We start from the raw sequence: 26,264 nt of genomic DNA on the forward strand, positions 1-26,264 counted from the left end.
ATTGCCCCCCGCATATGTTGGGGATATTCAGCTTGCTGAAGATGCCATGAGGACATTCGCCACCGAAACGGTTGCCTCTTCCTGTGCAATTCAATATCTACGGCCACGGGGGAATGGTCAGACAACCCCCTAGGCAGGATAGCTGCCCCTCGCACTCTGCTTAAATACACACCGGGCACAAACACACAATCAAGGCGCGAGAAAGAGCCATGCACAGCTGAAACATAGGTGTACTCTCGGGCCGCAGCATGCAAGTGTCGCCAGGCATCCACCCAGCCCAGCCCCTCCGCCATCGCGCTCAATCGGGTAGGGGTAGCAACCGTTAGTGACTCCTGCAGCCGCTGTCGGTCCACATTCGCATCCAGCACATCATTCCAATCTCCACCCAGTATCGCTAAGGACTCCGGTATTTCCGCCCACACTGCAAACAGCCTCTCAACCAGGGACCACTGTAATGGGGGGGGGCATATACACTCCCAAACACAACAGGTTCCCCATCTACCATCCCCTTCACGAATATATATCGACCCTGCGGGTCTAGCCACTGCCTCTCATGAACATAGGCCAACCGTCGATGGACCAATATGGCGACGCCCCTGGAGCCCCTAGAAAAGCCCGCATGGAAAACCTGCTGATAGCCAAATCGCTGCAAGCTAAGTACCTTCGTCCCCATCATATGCATTTCTTGGAGTAGTAGTATATCTGCACCTTCCCTTTTCCCCCATCGCAAGATGGCCCCCCTCTTGATTTTATCCAACATACCCCTAACATTCCAGCTCAGTATGCGCATGGACGCCCTGGGGGGCCCCGGAGTTAATGCGTCAACCATGATCCCAGGGAACACAAAGCAAGAGCACCCAGCATCAGGCCTGACCACACCACACCAGTACTAGCAAGGAATTAGGAATTACGTGCACATCCCCCCAACCGCCCTCTACCCCCCCCCACCCACACACCCCCAGAACAACCCCCCCAACTCTCCTTCCTCTATCCCCCACCCCCCAACCCTATACCTCATAGAACTCAGAAGTATCTGTCGCGGCATGGGCGACCTCGGGCCCAAAACAGAGCGCCCAAGTCCAACCATACCAATGGATCCCCAACTACCCCCACAACGAAGATGCACCCCCCCTTCTAACACCCACCCACTTAGGAGGCAAATAGCCCCTGTAAACGAGCACCCCGAACCCTACCCCGCAGTCCCATTTAGTCACCAATATGTAGAGCGGACAGTTACAGAATACTCAGTCCTCGGCCATCCGAGCAGCAGGGCACACCCATCCGCCGACTCTCAGCCGAAATCCACGAAAGCACTGGCCATCTCGTATGTCGACGTCCTTCAATGTTCCTTTCCGGAGTGGTCCGAGTCTGTGGGTGCCCCGTCTTGCGTCCCACTGCGAGAAGCGGAGCGCTTCCGTGACCTAGATCTCCTGTGTCTCTTACCCCGGACACTTTGGTCGCCCCTCTCCTGAGATGTGCTCCTGGATGGGCCAGGGTTCAGGCCCAGCTGGGCATGCGGCCTAACCCTCACCGTCTCATCAGTCCACTTGAAGACCTCCTCAGGAGTATCAAAAAAGTGCGTCCGTGACTGGAATATCACCCGCAGGCGGGCCGGATACAGTAGAGAGTATTGGAGCTTCAGACCTCGCAGCTTCGCCTTGGCCGCTATGAAAGTATGTCGTTGCTGCTGCACCATCTTAGTGTAATCCGGAAAGATCATAATTTTCTGGTTCTCAAACATAATAGAGTCCTTTGCCCTCGCCTCTCGTAAGATGGTGTCCCTATCATGGAAGTTCAAAATCTTGGCAATCACCGGTCGGGGCCGCTCCCCGGCGGGCGGTTTCTGCGTCAAGGCACTATGAGCACGCTCTATCACAAAGCAGTGTGACAGTGCATCCGGGGGGAGCCATGTTTCCAACCACTGGGATAAAAAGCGTTCCATATTCCCCTTCTCGCAGCCTTCAGGAAATCCCACGAAGCGGAGGTTATTCCTGCGCGCCCGCCCTTCGGCATCCTCCACTCGAAGGGCAAGACCCCTCTGAATTTTCTCCATCATGGCCACTTTCTGCTTCAAGGTCCCCACATCTTCTTCCACACTCGAGAGTCTGGATTCCGCCTCTGTGATGCGAGTCACTGCATTGCGAAGGTCCTGACGCAGCAAGGTCACGTCTGCTCCACCGCTCCGATCTTGGCGTCTAGCATGTCCCTGGACTGGGTTATCGCCGCCATGAGGGCTGCGTTGTCCGGCCTCGCTCCCTGGCCGCCCCCAGACGCTCCGGCACCTCCACTCGGTCCAGTGTATTTGTCTATGGGCCCTTGTTTGGCGGGGCCACTGCCCCCTCCGCCCCTGGTCATATCCAAGGCACTATATGCTCGACCGGGGTCGGGCTCCCCAATGGGCCGCAAGGTATCTCTCCAGACCCCCACTCGCCGGCCTCAAGCTTCGTGGTGCAGGGACCCCCTCGCTACACTGTCCAGACCCCCGAGGCAGGCCGCCGGCACACCAGCCGTCCGCCGCGGCCCTGTAGCTCTTCGTGTACTCACTGCGCCTTCTGCGCCACTGCTGCCACTGCTCTCGGGCACCCCCGGGCCCCGGGCGCCACCGCTGCAGGAGCTCCAAGCCGGCCACCGGTCAGGGAACCCAGCTAGTACACCAGCGGCACACCCAGAATGTCAGGCAGGGCCGTCCCCCGCTCCGCCCAGGTCTCGGGGCGCCGCTACCAATGGCCAGGGACCGCCTAACTCGAGGCCCCGGTCTCCGGATCGTTGCGCAGGCCGCAGCCCTCCTCCGACGCTCCTACGGCCCGGGCAGGCACGCAGACAATAGAGGGCACGCCGGATCCTCTACTCTCCGCTCCGATGCCCAGTCTATGCTCCCAAGCAGCACTGAAAGCTGAGGCTGCGGGCCCACAGTCGGACCGCCCGCCCGGCAGTCACCAAAATCGAGGCTCCGGCTTCGCACGTTGTGACCAGGCCGCTGGCTGTCGCCGCCGCTATCTCTTTTCTGGGGGGGCCCGGGAGCTCCGCTCGACACACCGGGAGACACCCCCTGCCGTCCGCCACCCTATTAACGCTTATGCGCTGCAGGTCAGGTCCGGGAGCCAGGATAAGTGGGCAAATTAATGTCGGGCTGGTGGGAGCTCTAACAGGCTGCGTCCACCATCTTCGCCCACGAAGCCACGCCCAAAGGATAGTTGTTTGTATGGGTATTATACCCAGAAGCAATTATCCCACCATGACCGGAGACAGGATACATCCAGAAGCAAATATCTCACCCTGAAAGTAGAGGGGCTTCACTCAGAGCCAGTGTCCCACCTTGGCAGTAGAGAGCTTATACAAATGAGCTACTATCCCACAATGAAAGTAAAGGAGCTTTACTCAGTAGCCACTAGCCCAAATTGACAGTAGAGTGGTACTACCTTGGAGCAACTATCCAAGTCTACCTTTTGTACATGGGTTTTTGGGCAGAGTTTTTGTCGCATGCCTTTCCATGCCCTAACAGGCCCAAATATGCCCTTGTCCTCTCTTATATTTGCCTCAATGCTTGAGTGTGAGAAGCCCTAGAAGAGTGTCTTAAGTAGATGTAGAGTACTTGGACCCAAGCTTCAGCCACATGACTGGAGACTCCCTATCCAGTCCCTCTAACCTATGGCAAGTTGGTGTCTTTAATTGACCCGAACTCCTCCTCAAGCAGAGAAGGCAGCAGGGCTAAGGGAAAAGTCCAAAGAAGACAAAATAACCAAGAAACAGCAAAAAAAAACAAAGATGGCCACCTCTACAATGCATAATATTTGTTTGGATATATGCAGACATCATCCAGTGATTTAGGCTACAAACAAAAGTGTGTCAAATTTCAGACAAAATGCCTATTTCAGAAGCAAAAATCTCTGATTGTTATTTCACATTACTATTGCTTTCTTTTCTGACCTCATGGACAAAGAAGCAAAGACATATGATTTATTCTCTTAGTTCGTTCATGCCAAGGCTTCTTTATCAAGCACAGATGAAGGTTTAGGAGGCAGTATCAAAAGGCAGGCAAACAGATCCTTCAGTTCTTGTGAGGCAACATCAGTAAAAGCCATTGCAGAGTATCACGAAAAGGCACTCTGCTCTTGTGCCTAATCTGAAAGCGGGCTTTAGGGTGAACATGATTGATTTATGTGAACTACAAGCTATAAAGAAGGCACTGTTTACAATAAACAATACACCATTGTTTTAAAATAAGGAGTAATACTCCCACCTCAGAATCTTATAGGGTCCCTGTGGGATGGATTGGTTAGATAAAGCAGGGACTATTACCTACATGCAAACATTGAAATTGGGGAGGGGAACCCAAATCATAAGGTACGAGGCACAGAGTCATTGCAGGGAAGCCAGTCTACTCACAGAGAACAGAACTAATTGACAAGGTTTGCTCTGGAGCTTACCAATCAAGATGGACTTGTAAATGTGTATGTGCAGAGGTGGCACTTCCGTAACAGGCAGCAAGGGCAGTGAATATGACAATTACAAGGCGACAAATTGGCTCTGCCAACTCTGGGATCAGACTGGTGATAAATTCATGAAGTAAGGAAACTTTTGTTGGTTATGCTGTTTGTATTCATACAATAGCCTGGGGCTATTCTGCAAGACTATTTGGATATGGGTGTGAGAATGCATTGTGGACAATTGTGCAAGCCTTTCTTAAAGCAAGGATTCAGTGAACAGCATGGTCAGCTGAGCAGTGATACAGGTCCAGGAATGGATCCTACTTTAGCATGTGTTGGGACTCAAGGTCCTTGTGTGACAAATTAGCTTATTAGTTGAAGGGGGTGGAAGCCCCACTAAGGTAACTACCTCAATCCTTGTTAGGGTGACTAAGTCTAGGCGGCGAACTCCGCTCCGCTCACGTAGTTTGTGGAGTTTTCATCACGCTGCTTTATGCTAAGTTCGTGGAGTTCTCAAAAACTTGCGCTCGTCAATGTCAAGTTGGCAAGCAAGAGAAATCAACATCCGGACGAGATTTATCAACACTGGTGGTTAGATTTCTCAATGCGAGTGGCCGCGTATGCTAGCGGCCGCTCGTGCTGAGAAACCATCCATTCACGTTGAGAAAGCTGCCACCGAGTAGAAAATCTACTCGAGTGGCAGAAAGGAAGCAGTGCCCGCTTGCGCTGTGCATGGGGCCCATTCATGATAATTTAAAAGAGCGGATAAACAGTAACACCCGGTACTTAAAATTACTGCGAACGCAATTTTTCTAACTCACTCTGCCGCGCTACGTGGAGCTCCGGGTAGCATGGCAGAGTTTCTTTTGCACTTCGCAGAGTTCCGTGAACTCCGCCCAGACATAGGGTGGACCACAAAAGTCACTAAATTAACCTGTGCTTAACCCTCTGGCAGCGTGGCACAAAGAAGTCATGCTTAGCTGCAATATGTAAAGTATTTATGGAGAACACAAGCAGAAATAAAAAGAAAAACACAACAAGAAAAGTAGAGCAAATTATAATAAATAAAATGATACTAGAATGGCAAAAATCCAATCAGTAAAACGGGAGATATTAAATTGTAAATTTTGAAGTAGAAAGGTTGCTTGAAAGCACAAAGCGCCATTCAGGGACATCTGGTTGTGCTAGACCAGGGGAAAGACTGAAGCTCAGGCAAACCATGATGGAGCCCGGGTCAGACACCAAGTTAATCCAGTTGAAAAAGTTATCTTCTCAAATACCAGCATGAAAAGTTCCATTCCTGGTGGACAGGACCGTGAGGAGCAGGGAGAATGCTACAGAGGGTCACCACTGTAGCACGAAGAGCAGTCCTCGGGTGCACAGTCTGTTGTCACCGTCCTCCTGAAGAGCCGGTCAAGCATCACAAATGGTTGCTGCAGTAGGTTCATATTGAAAGTCACTCCGGGTTGTCGTTGCGGTAGCACAGAGTGCAGATCTGGCATTGTCAGTCCTCACAGGTGGTCACTGTAGTTGGGTTCACTAGAGTTTTGCATCGGTGGTCATCATGGACAGTAAAGTCAGTGTAAAAGGAGCCGTACGCGGTTGTGAGGAGACCAAATTTCAAGCTATCACCTTAACTTCTTTGGAGTAGCTCTAACTGATGGCAGTCAAGGGTCCAGGTCATTAGAGTACACCTTTTGGGGAACAGGAATTCGCTCCAGCAGAGGCCAGCAGGGCTCAGGCAGGTCCAGTTTCAGGGCCAGGTAGGTCAAGTGCAACAGGTCAGCTGAGCAGTTGCAGGAAGGCCTATGGAGTTTGTCATGTGCCTTCAGTACACACAGGAGGTGAGCCAACTGACCCTTTGAGTCACTCAGGTTAGCCTGTGATGAAGGTAAGTAGGTTTAGTCTTTCTTTGAGCATTAGTCCCACTCTCCCTACATTCCACCCAGTTGTGTAGGTGCCCTTGGAGCACTAGTCCCACCAACTCTCCCTACATTCCACAAAGTTGCTTAGGTGCCCTTGAAGCACTAGTCTCACTCTCCCTGCATTCCACCCAGTTTCCTAGGTGCCTTTGGAGCGCCACTGGTCAGCGACATTTCAAGGAGAAGCCACAGCAGGCCTCAAAATGTAAGCTGGACTGGTCATAGGAGGAAGTGGGCAGCAATCTCGTCCCAATATAATGCTCAGTATTCTTTCTGTGTGCACAATGTTTTATTTGACTATACTTTAGTGGTAATTTAGATGAAGACTGTGTCTGTTACACTAAGAAATATCTGGAAAGGTTGTCTCACTGAAACAGCCTCAGCAGTTTCCCCATAAGTGTTCAGGGTAACAGCAACACCACACCCCCTTCAATATTCTGCAAAATATTATGTTGGATGTGAAATAAGTACAATTACTTCTCTTTCTAGGCATTGTCTAAACATTGCTGTATTGACCAATGTTGAGTATCTTATTGAATTCTGATTGTCCAACCTCATACTACCTTCCTGAGTTAGGCTGGGGGTGGTCGTCTTCTCAACCCTGAGAGTCATATTCTATTGGTGTGAACTTGTTGCTGAGTTTTTAATCAAACTGTAAGATGAAGACCCATGATGCCAGAGGTATAAGGCTCCGAGTGAAACAAGTGGGACAATTTCTAACATGAAAATAAGGATTGATAATTGGCCTGCACAGCAACTGGAAACATGTTTCATGAAAACAAATAACACATGCACCTGACAGCATGTAGACAAGCAACAGGAAAAGCACAGCCATATACATAAAAAGTAAATAATAAACAAATGTATGGAAAATGCGCGTACTCAAAACGTACACACTCTGGGAAACCGAACACTGGAATCCCTGCACCACGACCTTCTCCAGCTGCTTCACATTACACCACCCAGGCCAGAACCAGAGTTAATCCAGCCACAAGGACTACGACATTTTTAGTATTAGTATTTGTTGCACTGCCTCTCATCACAAGGAACAACTTCTTGAGGAGGACGAGGAGGAGAGAGGATCAACAGACTGAGGTCAATCTCTCTGGAATCTCAAGCAGGAGGTGGCAGGGTTCGCTTCCCTTTAAATGTGATTAATACAAAGAGGCAGATAAATGCACCAACAACTCTTTCCCATGTCATCCCTCCCCATTTCAAGGTTCTACCTTCATCCCACTTTCTGGACACAGAATTGACATTGAGACGGTTCAGTGGGTCCACAGCATCTCAAAGCCCACCCAATCCCAATGCTTGCACTAGGTGTCAACATGCATCACCAGTTGAGTGCAGCAGTGCTTGATTATGCCACAGTTACTAGAGGACAGGCAAGAGGAGGCACATCACCCTCTCCACCAGATGTTGTAGCCTTTGACTGCATGTCTGTTGCATTTCAATCACCGCAGAACACAGCTCATCATTATCACAATCAATATTGCTGATGATCTATCAAAGTGCAGTCTGTCTCCGATGATGAGTTTCCAGGGCTGTATCACTCAAGCGTGTGCTGCCTTTTGTAGTGCAACACATGACAGCTTATTTTTCTGCTGTTCAGTGATTGCGCGTCAATTGATTGCTGGTGATTACTGAGACATTTGGCTGCTAGATAAGTGCAGTAAACCAAGCAGGAGCTTTATGTTGACTCGGGGCATGGATCATGGTGACTAACATGCCCCTCTATACTTTACCGTATATGAATGAATGATGTGCTTAAAAAGCATATGAATAGAATATATGACGTTACAACCCATGCAATTACAACGCATGCTTTTACAATGCAGTCTTTACATTGCAACTACCATTGCATTGCATTTTTTACAACGCATGCCATTACAACGCAATTTTTAACACGACCATTACAACACATTCTATTACCAACGCCTACCATTACAATGCATACCACTATAATGCATAATACTTTTAGGGCAACAGTAGGGTAAGTGTTGGATAGTGTAGGGGCAAAAATTACTATTCCCACTCCAGTGAGTGCAACAGTAGTGTAAGTGATGGATAGTATAGGGGTAAAAAGTACTAAGTGTTGGATAGTGTAGCGATAAAAATAACTATTCCCACTCCAGTGAGTGCAACAGTAGGGAAAGTGTTGGATAGTGTAGGGGTAAACATTACTATTCCCATGTACCCCAAAACCAATATCCACCCTAATACTAAAAAAATCTCCATTACTTACCTTATAATGCGTTCTAATGGCATGCATTTTAATGGTGTGTGTTATAATGGCATGTGTTTTAATGGTATGCGTTGTAATGGCATGCGTTGTAGTGACATGTGTTGTAATGGTGTGCATTGTAATGGCATGTGATGTAAAGGCAGTTGCGTTGTAACAGTTGTGTTGTAAAGGTGGGTCGTTGTAATGACTGTGTTGTAATGGATGTTTCCCCATGGACACTCCCAAAGGAGCGTCCTACCACTGAGCGATAACAGGTATGACTATATAGCATGCAGTGACCTATGAGGGGTATAGATCAGAGGATGTACGAGCAGCACAATGCATTGGGGATTTCAAAGATCCATGTCTTGAGTTGCTTTCTAAACATGGCTTCTGATTCAATGAGCCTCAAGTGCCTGGGGAGATACTTCCAAGCCTTTGTGGCAAGGATTGCAAAGTTTTTTCCACCCGTGTTTTAAGTCTAACTGTCAGAGGCTTAAGGAGATTGGCAGGTGATGACATCAGCGTCCATGATGTTGTATTGTGAGTCAATCTGGAAATTAGGTATTTTGGCCCCAGTTCTCTATAAGCACTTGGGGCCAGATGTAGGTAAATCCTTTTTTCCGACTCTTAAATACCGACTCATACCGAATCGGTATTTTAGAATCAGAAAACAGGATGTAGGTAAAAAAATTGGTAAAATTTACCGATTCGGTACCAATCGGAATATCCAATCGGTATTTTCCGAATCGGTATTTACCGATTTGGTAAATACAGATTCGGTAATTGGCATTCATTCCTATGGGCCTTCTGGCCCATAGGAATGAATGGGATCTACCGAATCGGTATTTTCCTCGGTATTTACCGATTCGGAAAATACCGATTCGGTAAATACCGAATCAGCAGTTTGAAATATTGACATGTGAGCCTCCTAACCAATCAGGGACACCCACCACACCCCACAACAAAGGCCCAGAGTAACCAACCAATCAGAATGAGGCACCCCTCCCCAGTACCTGGGAGTGGCCACACCCATGCAGGTGCAGAGCAACTGAACAATTTGCTGAGCAGGAGGAAACTGAGAGGAGCTGGCTTCCCAGAGCTTACCTGGTCATCATAATGGAGTCTCAGGAAGGTCAAAAGGATGGTGGAGAGCGTAAAATAAAAATAAAATTCAGCCCAGCAGAACTGCAGGTGCTTGCTGACGAAATTGTAAAGCACAACACCCTAATTTTTGGGAGACAGTCTCTGCATGTTGCAGAGTCTGTTAAGAGAAAGACATGGCTTGACATACAGGCAAAGGTTAATGCCATTGGGGTGGCGCACAGGGAGATCGACGACATCAAGAAAAGATGGTACGACCTGCGCATGATCACCAAGAAGAAGATTGCTGCCCAAACAAAGGAAGCTGGTGTGACAGGAGGTGGAAAAAACAGAGCACCGAAACTAACTGAACTTGAGGAGCTCGTAGAATCAACCCTGGAGCCTGAATGCATACATGGAATTGGTGACTTGGATAGTTCTGCCAGAGCAACAAAGAAACAAGGTAAGATGCATGAACCTTAATCCCCATCCATTACCCTGACCCCCTTCCCCACTGTGTGTAAGCATTACACTCCTGAACAGCTTTTACTGGGGGCCAGCAATGCATCATGGGGGACGTAGTCATAGTTACATACATGCAATGCATACACCATACAATTCAGCAAGGCATGCCACACACAACTACAAGCACACAATGTACACTAGGCAAATGTGTGTAATCAATTTATTTAAGAAATACACATAGGTGAACACCACCAATGACCCTATGTCCATATGGTTTCACAGGAGAGTCCTCACGCAGTACAGCACCGGGAAGGGTGGAGAGGGCACCAGCACCTACAAGGAAGGAAAAGAGGGAAAAAAAGCACATCATAGCACTGTAGAGGGAGACCACAACACATCCCATGAGGCCTCAACACCTGAGCGAGCCACAACACCTCTGCCACAATCCCCTCTATTGTTCGGAATCCCTGAGTTGAAAGCACCATCACATTCGCCAACACCAACGACTAAGTCGTCCATGCAGGGAAGGGCAAGGAGGCGTGATGTGCCCCCTCGGAGGATTCTGCAAACCTCAGATGAGGAGGATGAGGAGGGCGAAATACAAAGCATTCCACCTGTGGCTGACAAGGCCAGGCAGCAGAGTTCAGCAGGCGCTGCGCGGGCCAGTGTCCTTGGCAGAAGGGCACGTGAGAGTGCCGAGGGGCAGGAAGGAGAGAGCGTCTTCTGTGGGCTGGAGTCCACAATGGTAAAAGTACAGCACCTGCAGGCGAAGGCAATGTTGGCCGTGCACAGGCAGGTGCGCAGCATCAATTACAAACTGTCACACATTGACAAAGGAATAGGCAACATTGCTGGGAGCATGGAGACAATTGCTAAGGGGATGTCAGACATCACTCAGTACATGGGTGCTCTCTCTGACAAGTTGGACAGGGACCACTTAGAGCGTCGCAGGGAGCGGCAGTGCATGCGGCAGCAGTCCAAGGCCCTTAACCGCTTTGCCACAGCAACATCACTGCTGTGCCGGCGTTCAATTGCCATGCAGGATGCAATAGTCCACTGCTGCACAGACTTAACAAGGGGAATGGGTAGAGTCACCTCTGCAATGCAGCAGATGCTCACAAATCAAACAGGCACTGCCGGTGACACAGGTGTGGAAGAGACAGAAGGGTCCTCCAGCAGGAGTGGCTCAAGCACACCTGTACCAGAGATGCACAGGAGCGTCAGGCGCAGCAATGCTGAGTCAGCCCCCAGCCAAGAAATGGATACCCAGCCTCATAAATCCCGCAATGTAGTGCGTGGCCGTAAACATTAAACATTGCCTTCAACCCACAGGACTGCTCACAGTGAGGGTAACTGTGCACACGCAGTCATGGGCGCAGACATTGTAGGACAATGGCGTTTGTTCATTTGCATGCTGCAGTGAAAATTAAACCACATTCTTATAACACTGCACATGTCTGTGTCTCATTAATTACCTAGAAATATCGACGTGTGATCTCTGCCCGTCTCAATCTACCATCTGTTGCTGCTGCTCCTGTTGCTTGGGGCTCTGCCTGTTCTTGGTCATCATCAATGTCCTCGTGATGTGTCACCTCCACCTCTATGCCTTCTTTGGTGGCAAGATTGTGCAACATGGCACCAGTCACTATTATCTTGCAACACAGGATGGGGGTGTACTGCCGTGCACCTCCACTCTTGTGAAGGCTGCGGAACCTGCTTTTGAGTAGTCCAAACGTGCGCTCCACTACGTTGCGAGTTGACCTGTGAGCCACATTATAACGCCTAGCACTCCTGGTAGTTGGATTGAGGTAGGGTGTGAGCACAAAGGAACGCAGGGCATATGCACTATCGCCTATGGGGGAAAAGAGAGCGCCATTAGTTACATATGCATCACACATACATCTGCCATGACTATCAGGGTGTGTCACTGTTGTTTACCTAGCAGATATCCATCGCCAAAATCTCCAGCAACAAGCCATTGTATATCCCACTATTCTGGAATATGTAGGAGTCATGGGTGCTACCTGGAAATTTGGCCACTATGTCTGTGATGATGTTGGCAGCATTGCATATCACCTGCACATTGATGGAGTCAGTTGGAATAGGGTGATCCTCTGCTTTGTAGACCTGCTCCTCCCTTCTCCAGACCCTCTTTCCTGCTACCTGCAGCCGTTGCCGCCTCGCAATCACATAGAATGCCGCCATTCTTGCAAAACTGTTGCATTTTGGGCCCCTTTTTAAAGGCTGCACCTGGTTACCACCTGCTTTCAATCCATGGTAAATACAGACTCTTAAATACCGAATTTCATTGGATTCGGTATTTTTTCCCTTTCCTACATCTCGATGGCCCTTTTTTACCATTTCTTATTTACCGAATCGGTAAATAAAAACTCGATAAATAAGGATTCGGAGAATTCCGATTCAGAATTATACCGACTCCTATTCACCGATTCTGAACATTTTTGGCACCTACATCTCAAATTCAAAATACCGGTCGGAAAAGGCCGAAATTACCGAATTTCGGCCGTTACCGACCGGTATTTGGCCACCTACATCTGACCCTAAGTGATTAAAAGGATTTTAAATAGGACCCTTTTATGCACAGCCAGCCAGTGTAGAGCTTCTAGAGCTGCTGATGCAGAGAATCGTCAGGGAACTTTCAATACCAATCTGGCAGCAGCTTGTTGTACCAGCTGTAGATCTGAATAGTTTGTTTTGAGGAACCTGCATACAAACTATTACAGTAGTCCAGTCTGGATGCTATTAAAGCAAAGGCCACTGTCTTTCTTGCAGCTAATGGGAAGTAGTCAAATAACTTTTTTTAGTGATTTCATTAGACTAAAACACATTCCTGCCACTGTAAGCACTTGTGGGCGAAATGACGGAGAGGCATCAAATTTTACTGCAAGGTTTTTTACAACCTTGGGGGGTGCTAGAGGGTGCACGGCAAGATGGCCACACTGCTGAGGCTCTGCTTGACCGAGTCACTATCCGTCTAAAATCTACTGCATCCATCGATCCTTGAGCCTGCTCAGGGACGAGTGGCCATCTACTTGATTGCTGAACTGGACCACGCTGTTTGCGGCATTCCAGAGCCCCTCAGGCCGGCCTAACAAACTTAATTGGTCTGGACGTGAGGCTGCGTGTAATGGCTGCCATTGGATTGTAATAGGCTTCTTTGCTGGCTGAGGGTTCCCTGTGCTGATTCCCGTTGTGACTGCCCATCCCTCTGGGGGCTGAGACTCGCAGAGTATGAGTAGGTGGAGGTTGGGCGGAAAGATCTTGCTGCGAGCGAACAGAGAGTGTCACATCGCGCCTGCACACTGCAGGGGGCTGACCTGCTGTGGCGGCGGTGCCCGGGAGAGAGAAGTACGGCAATCTATGTCATCTGCGAAGGCATGCCTGGGCGGTGCTGAGGCGATCATTGGACCCCTGTGCGCCTGCCAGCGCTGGTGGCAGTAAGTGGGGTCTGGGCCTAGGGGCGGCCGGGGCTGCAGAGGCGGGACTGGGCCTTGCTCTGGGCTGAGCCCTACAAGCTGCGGCCGGTGCGGGCTTCCAGAGCGCGGCAGCGGGGGAGTGAGGGATCTGTCTGAGGGCTCCTGGCAGCCGCAATTGGATCCTCGCTGTGTGAGATTGGATTTCCTACATGGCTTAATCAGCACCTCCTTTACATGGCCCCAGTGTTAGACCGCGAATCCCTGGCCTGGATTAGATGGACATCGGCCCTGAGGGCGGGAATTATAGAGTGAGAGTTGCTGGCTGCCCGACAATTGGAGAGGTGTTTACTAGCCTGCATTTGGACTGACTAGGGCGTGCTTTCTTACTACTGATATACCCCACATTATACCTGGGCTACTTGGAAAGCTGTGTGAGTGGCGGTTATGCACCCGGGGATATTCTTGGTGGGGAGCCTCATACACTGCTTACAGATCTGCGCCTGAGGCCTACTACGGAGGGCTCATAGTTATAGGGAACCTGTTGGCCTTGACTCCTCACCTCACTCATTCCTAGCTATAGGCTCACCAACCTTGCCCACAGCATTGGTGACTACGCCTGCTCACTATGGGGAGGACTGATAAGTCCCAGCCACGCCTCAACTTTGAATTGCGCAAGGCCCCCAAGACCCCACAAAAAGTTGCCTCAGACTCTGAGGCTGATACACAATCGGACGGCTCCACCACGTTAGAGACCATGCTGATGGCCATGCAACGTACGTTGCAATCCATTGAGGGCACGATGACTGCATTGAACCATCGCCTAGATCACATGTCTTCTCAACTTGAGAAGCAAACTGCACGTGTGGGGGAGGTGGAGGAGGGGGTCTCGGCGGCTGAAGACGGCCTGAGCACAGTCACAGATAAAACTCTCAACATGGAGATGGTGCTTGCTCTGATCCAAGCTAAGAATGAGGATTTGGAGGCGTGCTCCCGGCGCAATAATCTCCGAATCACTGGATTGCCAGTGTCGATGAATGTGGGCAAAATGGAGACATACGTTGAGCGCCTTGTCTCGGACATCTTTGGCACAGAGCAGTTATTTAACATGTTTATTGTGGAGCGAGCTTACCATTCCTTAGCTGCTCTGCCGATCCCGGGGGCCCCCCCTCGTCCTATAATAGCCAGAGTGCTGAACTATAGAGATCGGGACACAATATTGCGTCTGGCTAGAGAGAAAGGTACTATTGTTCACCAGGGCAACACATTGGCCTTCTTCCCTGATTTCACGGTCGCTGTCCAGGCGGCTCGACGAGAGTTTGGCACTGTACAACAGTTTTTGAGGAATGAGGGGGTCCCTTATGCCATGTTATATCCGGCCCGGCTCCGTGTAGGCACCGCTGATGACAGCAACATTTTCTCCACCCTGAAGGCCGCTATGGAACACACCAAGCACTTGAAATGGAAAAAGAGAGACTATGGCTATGCCTGAGGAAGAAGAGTAGTATGTTGGTTGCTTAGAGTTTAGCGGCACCGTTGGCCATTTACCCTCTGGTTGAGAAGTTCTATTCTTATTATGTGACTGGCGCGATGTCTACTGTCTGACTCTGCATATGGATAACTCAGTTATGTAAAGCTTATGAGGGCTGCAATGGATCATGTTAAAGCATTGATGCGCAGGACAAGTCACTCTGAGTCAGGATTTAAAGATGTCCAGCAGTGGGCAATCAATACTTTTATGCTGTCTATTGGCCTTTTTGTCCTCTCCTTTTCTAATACCTGCGCATGACTTGATATCTGAAAGGTCACATTGGTATTATACTCCCTTAATGGTAGTGTTTAAGATGCCTAGCCCGAGGAATTCAATTGTTTTCCAAGATAGTAGCCGACCAATTGGCTCTGTAGCCTCCTCATTATTTTAATAGATCTAACGTCTTTTCTGAGGCCATAAATCCTATTAGTTCAAAGTGCAGGGCTCAGTTTCTATGCTGGATTTGTACTGTACCTATCTACAACTACATTAAGTATCGTTGGTTATTCCTCCATTATGGTAGGCACCAAATGTTCCATGTAAATGTACTATTGGTTTTGTGATGCATTGTTGTTATATAAGTGCTCGGTCAACGCCTACTACGTGGGAGTGTATTGGCTCTGCGACCCCCACACATGGATAAACCCCAAATATGTTTTGATGTTCTGGGGTGGGGGGTTGTTTGGTTGGGTGTTGGGATGGCTTTGGCATGGTTGGGGTGCTGAAGTGGGTGGGAGGATGAGGGGGTTCGGGGTGGGGATGTGGAGTGGGCCATGGGATCTCTTGCGGCACACAATTGGAATGTCCGTCAGCGAATGCTGCCGGGCCTTATTCAGTTCACAACCTTTTGCGAGGTATCTTAGAGAGCTCGGGAGAGGGGGGATGTCGGGGGGTTGGGGATGTTCTTGATAGGGTTGAGGTGCAGTAGCGGGAGGGGGGTGTCTGTTGTGGCATTGTTTTTTTGTGCAGCTGTGCGACATGTGTTGACAGTCTATTGTCTCATACATCTGATGGAGCAATCGTTGACCCTTTACACTGGGTGTTATATCGGTCTGGTGACTGATGGAGGGGGCAGGTAAAATTACTTGGATCACCTGGAATATCAGGGGGTTAAATAATTCGGAAAAACTAGGCAGGTGCTAGTGTACTTGGACCGTCATAATGTTCAAGTGGCGCTCCTGCAGGAGACTCATCTTACTGAACGTACTGCAACTTCCGTAGCCAAAAAATGGGCTGGTGTACGTTTTGCCTCTTCATATTCATCGTATGCGAGGGAGGTGATGGTGTTAAATAAAAAGAATATCCCATTTGTTGGTATGCACAAGGAGAATTGATACAGATGGCCGGTATATTATAGTGCAGGGGAGGCTATGTGGCCCCTTGATCATGGTGATGAATGTCTATGGCCCGAACGTAGATGATCCGTAGTTTTATAAAATGCTGTGGTACAAAGTGTGTAAGCTGCCGGCGTCTGCTATCCTCTGTGGGGGGAATTTTAATGTGGTGCTGGATCAAGAGACGAATGGATCGACATTCGAAAATAAGAGCTACTGTTAAAAAGGCTACACAGGCTGTGCGTGATGGTATGTGTGATTTGGGACTCAATGATGTTTGGAGACTGTGACATCCTGGGTTACGGGAGGGAACGTGCTATTCATACACACATATCACTTGGTCACGGTTGAATTGTTGGCTAGCGACCCATGATGTCAATGCTTGGGTGTCTCAGGTATCACATTTGCCCTGCATGTTATCGGACCATGTGCCTGTTCTGCTTGAAATGCAACTACCTACTTATGCTCCGGCTCCGTTTAGATGGAAGTTACAGCCATCGGCATTATTAGATCACGTTTTTAAGGAAGGCTTATGGGTGGCCATTGAAAATTATTTTGCCGACAATCTCGGATCGGTACAAAGTATGGGCACTGTCTGGGAGGCGTTTAAAGTTACCATTCGAGGGGCTTGTATAGGTCTACAGGCAGGGGTGCTCAATTCTTTGCGTAACTCCATGGGAAAATTGGAGCCTGAATGGTAGGATTAGAGCGGCAGTATGAAGAGGCACCTGATGTGGCTACCATGTCTGCCATACGGTTGCGGGTGACTGAGTACAATGACTTGGCAGATCAGAAAGTACGGCATCTAGCGCGGTGCTGCAAAGCCCGATATTAAGGCGAGGGGGGTAGACCGGGGCGTGCGTTAGCTGAGAGAATAGCGGAACCGTGGGCCAAGTATTGTAATGTGCAAGGAATTACAAAGGGAGTTGAGTTCATTCTAGACACTTCTGGTATCCTGGAACAATTTGTCAAACATTATAAGGAGATGTATGAGAGTAGGCGGACTGCTAGTAAGGAAGAAATAGCAAAGTATTTGGATTATGTGCCTTTGGTTTGGTTGTCTAAGGACCAACAAGATTTTCTGATGCAGTCGCTGACCACTGAGGAAATTATGGATGCCATTTCTGCATTGCCTAATGGGAAAGCAGCGGGTACTGACGGACTTCCGTCTGAATTTTATAAGGAGTATGCTGATATGCTGCTGCCCCATTTAACGGCTATTTATGCGGAGGCGTACGAGCAACAGGGGCTTCCTGATTCCCTTAGAGAAGCATTGATTGTTGCACTATTGAAGCCGGGCAAGCCGCTCCACGGCGCATAATCTGCGGGCACTGTTTGCGGTCATGCATCTGTTAAAACCTGAACTGCCGGCGGCTGCGGTTCTTTCAGATGCCGCAAAGGAGTTCGATTTGATTGCATGGACCTATATGTTTACTGTGCTACATCGGATGGGGGTGACATTTTTTTTCACCAGTTGGATAAGGTTACTGTACACTGGTCCGGTGGCTCGGGTAAGTGTTAATGGGCACATCTCAGAGGTGTTTACAATTCAACGGGGTACCAGACAGGGCTGTCCGCTGTCGCCCTTGATATTCGCGCTCGTGCTAGAGCCACTTGCGTGTGTGCTGCGACAGAGGCATGCTGGCTCAGCAATGAGATTTTATCAAAGACCATTGGCAGTATCCATGTATGCTGATGGCATGGTCCTGTATGTGAGGGAGCCAACACAGTATCTAGAGCAGGTTATTAGGGAATATATCCATTTCGAATGATATTCGGGATTAGCCATTAATTGGAGAAAATCTATATTATTCTCTCTCACGCAGTACACCGTGCCGTTTGTGTTGAACTACCCCTTGGAGTGGGCTACCGATCCAGTAAGGTATCTCGGTATATGGATACATAGGGACACTCAGGAAGTTATTAGGGCTAATTACGGTGTGGCAATCTCAAAGCTCGAGGATCAGGTGGCTCGGTGGATTCGTTTGCCATTGACATTTGCGGATAGGGTTGCTTTAATCAAAATGGTGGTGCTCCCAAAATTCTTATATTTGTTTGTTAATGTACCTATCACTCTTACACTGCATTTTTTTAGTACGCTACGTTCATTGTTAATCACTCTTGCGTGGGGGGACAAGAAATCCCGAGTTGGTTGTTAGACTCTAACAAAGCCATACGCGATGGGTGGGTTTTCGATGCCAGATATGCGCTTATATTATCTCTGTGCTCAGGCTCCGTTTGCTTATTATTGGCAGAATGCGCCGCCATTCAGGCCGCATGTGGCAGTTGAGGCCGGCACGGTTCACCCCTTGCCCTTGAAGGCGATGATAGTTCATACATGTTTGGTCTTTGAGCGTGGAGAATTGGACACAGTCAAGTGTACGGCTCGGGCTTGGAAAGAGCTGGGGAAGCGGGCCGGGCGTTTACCACTGTATGCACCAGCTATGCCTTTGCTACATCATGCTGCGATATCGGTGTCAGGGGAAGCTGGTGCACTTAAGATTCTTCATGCCGCAGGGGTGCATGCCATGGGGGATGCCTTTGCAGGTGGGAAATGTAGCTCTGTGCAGGAGTTTTTGAACAACAGAGCGAATGAGGTTATGTCCACATGCATATACACTAGACTTAGGTCAGCCATGCGTAGTCTGTACTACAGGCTTTCCTGAAGAACCTTCCATATTAGGGGCTCTGCAGCTTCTCTATACTGCACAGAATAAGACTAAATTAGTCTTGCGGCTCTATTTGGCCTCGCAACTAGATGAAGGCGCGGCCCCGAGTAACTCCAGGGTACAATGGGATGAATGTTTATTACAGCCGCTAACAGACGAGGAATGGGAAGAGAGTTGTCGAATGACTGGGAGTTTTGCGGTCAATGGTAATTTTAAACTCATACATTATAAGTATATTCACCAAATGTACTATACCCCTGCAAAATTACATAAATATGGTCTGAGGGACTCGCATTGTTGTAAGAGGTGCGGCGTGGACAACGCTGATTTTATCCATCTGGCATGGGTCTGTCCGAAAGTACTAGCCTTCTGGGTTGAAGTGACTGAAATGACGGGGGTTCAAATCACAAGAGATGTGAAGGTATGTTTATTGGGTATTTTGTCTAAAGTCCTGGCTGGAGTCCGGAAATTGGTGGTGTTATCTCTGCGATTGGCTAAACGCAGGGTTGCCGTATGTTGGGATGGAAGACAGGCGCCCAAGCTGAAGCAATGGCTACAAGATCTTGTGTATTGCAATGATCAACTCGCTTGTTATGCAGAGGAGTTACCGAGGGCATCTAGGCCCCGGGATGTGTGGGGCCTGTATACTGCATATATGCTGACACGCTCGGGGGACGACTGAGCACATTTTGAATGGTTGAACTGATGAGAATGCACTGTTTTAACCTCCTGATTTTTCTCCCTTTTGTTCTGATGTATTATATGAGATGCTGATTATGTACACATGTGGCAGCTGCACTATGTTCTTGTTTTTACAAAATGATTAAAAAAAGGGTTTTTACAACCTTGATCATAACTGAAGATGGGGGCATGGAATTGGGCCACTATGAGGCTGAGAGAGCACAAGTTTGAAAAAATGTATAAGTACGCCATATTTACAAGCACGTAGTTAGTTAACATGTACTTTGCACCAGAGTGTTTATATTTAGAAGTGAAATACACCGAGTGTCTTATATTCAGTGGTGAAATGCATAGAATGTTTAAGTAGAGTAACAATAATCATAACTGTGTGAGACTAATGTAGAAATGTTTGGGATGAATATGAAAACCTCACGTTCTCATGTTAAAGGAATAATGTAAGAGTTGAATGTAACTCTAAAACCCAGTATTTTGTGTAGGCCTCATGGCAATTCACAAGCAAATCTAAACGTGCTGCTAAAATAATGTGAGACAAGGTTGACATGGTTCTTTCAAAATGTACTATTGAACTTAGGGTTAAAAGTATATGCTTTATAGATGTGTTATTTTAGAAACGTCTGCTAGTTAAGAATGTTTGCTGTTTAAATCAAGTTAACGTTTTAAGAGTGCAGGAACCTGCTGCATGTAAATCAAGTAGGCCAGAGCAGATAATGTCATGTAGTTTAAATCGTCATGTGCTCGTTAGAGGAGAGGTCGTGAGGTGTCCAGTATGGAGCTCTGAGAGTGTTTTATGGCCTAAGATATGGTGAAGTCTGGAATTTGAGGCCCACTGCAGGACGAGCTGTATGCAGGTGCGAGGGTCCTAATCAGCTCGAATGAAAGGGACTTTGTTCAGTGGCGCCTTGCGCAGGCCTGTAGGAGTTTCCAGGAATTTCAGGGGGTATCAGCACACTGAAGAAGAAGCCTGGGAACCAAGGTCAACTATAACGAGGGTCTTCAAGAGTACCATCATGGAGTTTGCCGCGGAAAGATGTACCACGTGAGGGGCGTCCCAAGGGGCGTTTCTATTGGAAATGTGATTTGGTATTAGGGAAAGAGACCCGGGAGGAGAGCAGAGCAGATGATTTTGGGAGCCTAAGGAAGCGGATGGGTAGGCAGATAGGCTGATCAGGAGAGACCCATTATCAGAGAAGAGACAAAGAGAAGTGCGTGATCTTCTTAGGAAATCACCACGGCTGACACCTAGAGGGTAAAGATCTTGTTAAGTAGGGATGTCATTTAGTATAGTGTAGGGACAGACTAACCTTAATTTTCTTTTCTGTAATGACTTTGAGGTTGCAACTTGTATTCATTTTGGCAACGCTCATGTTATTAGAAGTTGTACTTATTATTCTGTTTTTCAGACTCAGACTATTCAAAAAGTTCATGTTCATAGTGATACCGATCTACCTCTTGAATCTCATTTTGAGAAGTTTGTATCTTCAGTTATCTTTGACTTTATATTAAATCTTCAAAACTTAATTTTGGTCAGTGGTCATTTAGAGTGGTGTAAGTTCTTAAATTGATTGTTTACTGCGAGATTACCTTTTACTCAAGACAGGTACCAACGATTCAGTCGACAGGAAATGGGATTTGGTAAGATAATTAGTAACCAGTAATCCCGCGTTAGCAGTTGGTAGCAGAGTGAGGATGGTTATCTTCTTGAGGAAGGTAATCTAGAGAGGTTAGTTTACCCCAAGGCCCGAGACGTCGAGAGACGAGCAGCGGAAGAATCGTGTGCCGAAAGGTGCAGACGGTGCGAGAAAAGCAGCAGTATCGGAGAGTGAGTATAAAAAGGGTCATGCGTGAACAGATTGCGGTGTTTTGTGTTGTATTTGTATTGTAATGTCTTGCGGAGTTGAATGCCTGTAGTGTGAAAGAGAGAAGGTTGTGAGCGCGCGCAACCTGGTAAACTGGTAACCTGGTAAACGGGTGAACTGGTGAAATCTTAAGTTCAGGCCAGAGCTTAAGTGGTTTTGGGTGTATCGAACATCCAGGGTAGTTGTCGACCATAGTACGGAGGTCACGAGGTACCATTGACCGCCGTGGATCCAAGATAGGGGGAGTGTAAGAGTGAGTGTATGAGTAACGGACGCTGGTCGAAAGTTACTGCGTGTGAGTAACCTATCGGAGAAGGCGATTGTCTGGAAGTAAACGGAAAGACATTTCGCCAAGTTAGGGTGACAACTACAGAAAGACTGTGGGCGTACAGTCAAAGAAAGGTGATCGCTTGGACGGAAGTAATCATTTTTCAGAGTATGAATGGGATGCGTGCATGACCGAGGAGACGAGCTGAGAAAGGAGGGGAACTGCTGCGAAGGGGGACGGGTGACGTCGGCTAGAGCCGCGCTCTGATTGAGCGGTTGGTGTGACGTTAGCTAGAGCCGCGCTCTGGTTGGGCGGCTAGAGTGACGTCGGAGGAAAGTCGCGTACGGATAGGCCAGTTAGTGAGAACGGCGCCGAGATTGGTGGAATATCATCAGGAAGTAAACAAACGCGGAGAAAAGAGAAATCATGAAGTGTTTTAAGTGTTTGAAAGGGATTTTTAAACGTAAACGAAGTGAACATTATTACGGGGAAGAGGCTCCCCCAGAGGGTACGCCAGCTCATTATATGGCAACGAATGTGGGGCTGCATACGATATTGTGGATTGGGGCTTGGAATAAGCTTACGGAAGGGAATGAGGAAATGCAGTTCCCGAAGTATGGAACGTTTAAGTTAGAGGTGTTACATCGGCTAAAAGCAACCATGTCCTCATTGAAACCCTCACCTAGACCAACACAGTTTGAGGCTCTTAATGCATGGATTAAGGCTGCACACGACCGAAATTTGAACAGGCGTCAACAAAGGCTGACGCGATCGGTAAGGGCAGTGCGAGATTCCAAATGGGATGAGGAGGAAAAGCGTTGGAGGGTACAGACTATTGAGGTGGAGAAAATGTATCCGATGAGGGAGGTGTCAGGAGGAGGAAACCTCATGGAAGAAGACGAGGAAAGCGAGTCGGAGGACAATCTGATAAACAGATTGTTAATGGATAGACCACCTCCGAGAGTGGGATTGATAGAAGATAGAGGGCTCGCAAGGGAAGATGGGAATGAGATAGAGGGGTATACACCACTCCCTATATCGGAATGGACACCTAGCAAAGGCGGAGAAACACCTCCAAACAACACTGTACAGAGTGTAGTGGGAAGGTTTGTGGTGCAGAAAACGCCAACCACAGAAAGGGTTGAGTCTGTGGGATTGCCAGACGCTCTTCAAGTGCCTGTTACCATAGGACCCATAGTTTCGATCTATAATTCTGAGAGAGATAGAGGGGAACAACAAAGGCAATTGGATAGGGAAAGGATTGAGATGGAAAGGAGGAATAATGTGACGAATGCATGGAAACAATTACCAGGTTCGGTAACGTGGAACACCCCATTAGACACAACTGTCGGTCCCAATTCAGAACAGGGAGGTCCGAGAGGACCAATGGATCTAAGGGGACCGCGGCCAAGATCTTTTTCAGAGTTAAGAGCTGATTTGAGGGAATGGGACGGGTCCATAGTATCTCCGAGTAACAGGACAAGAACGGAACCAGAGTGGGAAAGCAGGGGAAACGGGACAGTATCTCATTGTGGGGCCAGCGAAAGCAGTCAGAGCCGGGAAGGCCAAAGTCAAGAGAATAGAGGGGATGCATGTCCTACAAATCAGAGAGAACAGCCGGAACAAAATACTAAGATTGTAGAATGTGAGGAAATGTCCCGTCTCTGGGGGAACGGAGGAGATGAGGCGGTACGGGCTTTTCAGAATAGGTTTAGGTGCCTTCATCATACACTTGGGGAAGACGTTCAACATTGGAGAAAGGAGAACAGCGATAGGTCCCGCCACGCCTCGAATAATCAGGAATCACAGGGAAGTAGGGAAGAAAGAGGGAGTAATAGAACCTCTTACCCTCTATCCCGGGAAACTAGCCAGGATGGAGAGAGAGAGGCTGGGAGGCATGAAGGAGTGTTTCACCACCCACCCCGAGAAGACGGAAAGGCATGGGACTTAGAGAGATGGGAACAGGGGAGGACTCCCTATAATTCACCAATACCTAAACGTAGATCTCGGAGCTGGGATGGGAGAGATGCAGATGGAGGAGCTAAATTGAGTGTCTTGAAAGCTGAAATAAAGGCAAAAAGGCTTGATGTTACCAGTTTAAAATCAGATGTTGATGAGATAATAGATGGAACATTGCCTTTGGAAAGGATAGAATTGTACGAACAGGATGAGTTATTGTTCATGGCAAAGGATATTACTAGAAAAGCTAGAGCGTTTCATGAAAAACTGACTGATTTGGCAGACAAGTATGCCGTGGATTTGTCTAGGACAAGAGCATTGCAGAGCAACCACAGATTACAGTACGCAGACCAAGATCTAGATGAGAAGAGAACTACTGGATTAAAAACACACATAAGAGAGCTGGTAACAGGGATAAGAGTGTGGAGAGAACTGGATAAATGGGAGGAAAGGTGGTCGAAAAAGGGCACGGTTAGGAGAAGTACAAATGTATTGACTCCTGAGGGAAGGGCAATGCATATGGAGGCATTCCCTTTGCGAGAAATATCAAATGGAAATTATGTACATGTGCCCTGGAGTAGAGGAGACTTAGCCGCATTTACCAACTCATTTCCGAAGTTGCGGGACAATCCAGTCGAGTGGTATAAGCAGGTAGAGGGGTTTGTTAAAATTTCGAAAGTATTGTGGATAGATTTGAACACGTTGTTTGACATCGTGGTCCCATCTGATTTGTGGACCCCTTGTAAGACTAGTGTCGAATGGCCAAATGCTGAACCATTGAGGGATGTTCGAACAAATGGACCATCTGAGATTGTCATGCGAAAGTATGAAAGGGTAATAGCATGGCTGAAAGATAAGGTACCACCACAGGATATAGATTGGGTAAAAATAGACCGAACAAGGCAGGAACCCAAGGAGACAGTTCACGAGTTTTATGAAAGATTGTTGAAAACATTCAAGCAATACAGTGGACTAGATGTAATGGATCCCAAAGACATAGGGCAGTTCGTGTCAAAGTTTGTCTTGGGGTTGAGGCCTGATATTTGTTTGATGATACAGCAACATTTAATCTGTTGGCAGAACAAACCACTAGATGAGATTTTACGATATGCGAGGTACTGCAGTGACGAGATAGATTCTAAAGCCAAGAATCTAAAGGAGAAATTGATGGTGGTGCAAATGCAGTCCGCTGGGAAGGGTGGCCAGCAGAAGCAGGGGATGGGACGAAAACCAAATGGTCAGAACAAAGATAATGAAGAAGGGCAGAGACCTAGGATAGACTTTGCCACTTTAAAGAAAACGACAAAGTGTCATCTGTGTCACCAGGTGGGGCATTGGCGACGCGAGTGTCCCTTTAACCCTGAAAACGGAGAGCTAGAAGTAGAAGAGCAGGTCCAAGAAGACCCAGTGCAAAAGGTGACAGTCCCAAGTAATAAGGTGGCCAAAGGGGGGACTTCGGCTCCACGGGCCCAATTCCCACAGCCACCGAAGATAACAGCTGGAGGAAAGGTCTTTAAACAAATGCCTCTGTTTATTGAGGAAGAAAAATGTTATTACATTGATCCATTGACAGGACAACGGGTGAGCAGTGAAGAGGACTGTACCCTCGGGGCAGTTCTAGAAGTGGATCAGAGAGGGCCATTTGTTGAGGCAGAAGTGGCAGGGTGTCCCACTACGTTCTTAGTGGATACTGGGGCTACTCGTTCGACTCTGAGATCAGCGGTGGTTCCAGACTTGCCAATGTCAGGGGAAACAATTCAAGTGGTAGGAGTCGCAAATAAAAGAATGACTAGTCCCTTGACAGAACCAGTGTCTGTGAAAATTGGAAACCACATGAACGAACATCAGTTTGTGGTTTGTGACTCGAGTCCGGTATGTCTGTTAGGTAGGGATTTGTTATGCAAATTGAATTGCACCATATACTGCACCCCACAAGGAGTGGAGGTACAGACTACCGACGATGATGCTACCTTTAAGGTGGCCAATTCAAAATTCTGTGTAGAACTATATCCTACTCTGACTGTAGAAGATCTTCCACAAGACTTAAGAGATGCAGTGGCGTCAGAGGTGTGGGATTTCACAGGAGAAGATATAGGATTGATTAAAGGGGTAGAACCGGTAAAAATTCTGGTAAAACAAAATGTTGAGTTTCCAAGAACGCCTCAATACAAATTGTCCCAGGAAACGATTGCGGGAATAAAGCCTGTGATCGAGTCCATGATACAGCAGGGAATACTGAAGGAAATCGTGGGCAGTCCTTGTAACTCCCCGATTATGGGTTTGCAGAAACCTAGCGGGAAGTTTAGGATAGTTCAGGATTTACGAAAAATTAACAACATAGTCGTTTCATGTTGTCCCGTGGTACCGAATCCATCAGTAATATTGTTTCA

The sequence above is a fragment of the Lissotriton helveticus genome, chromosome 12 (genome assembly GCF_964261635.1).
Source record: "Lissotriton helveticus chromosome 12, aLisHel1.1, whole genome shotgun sequence".
Classification (NCBI taxonomy): domain Eukaryota; kingdom Metazoa; phylum Chordata; class Amphibia; order Caudata; family Salamandridae; genus Lissotriton; species Lissotriton helveticus.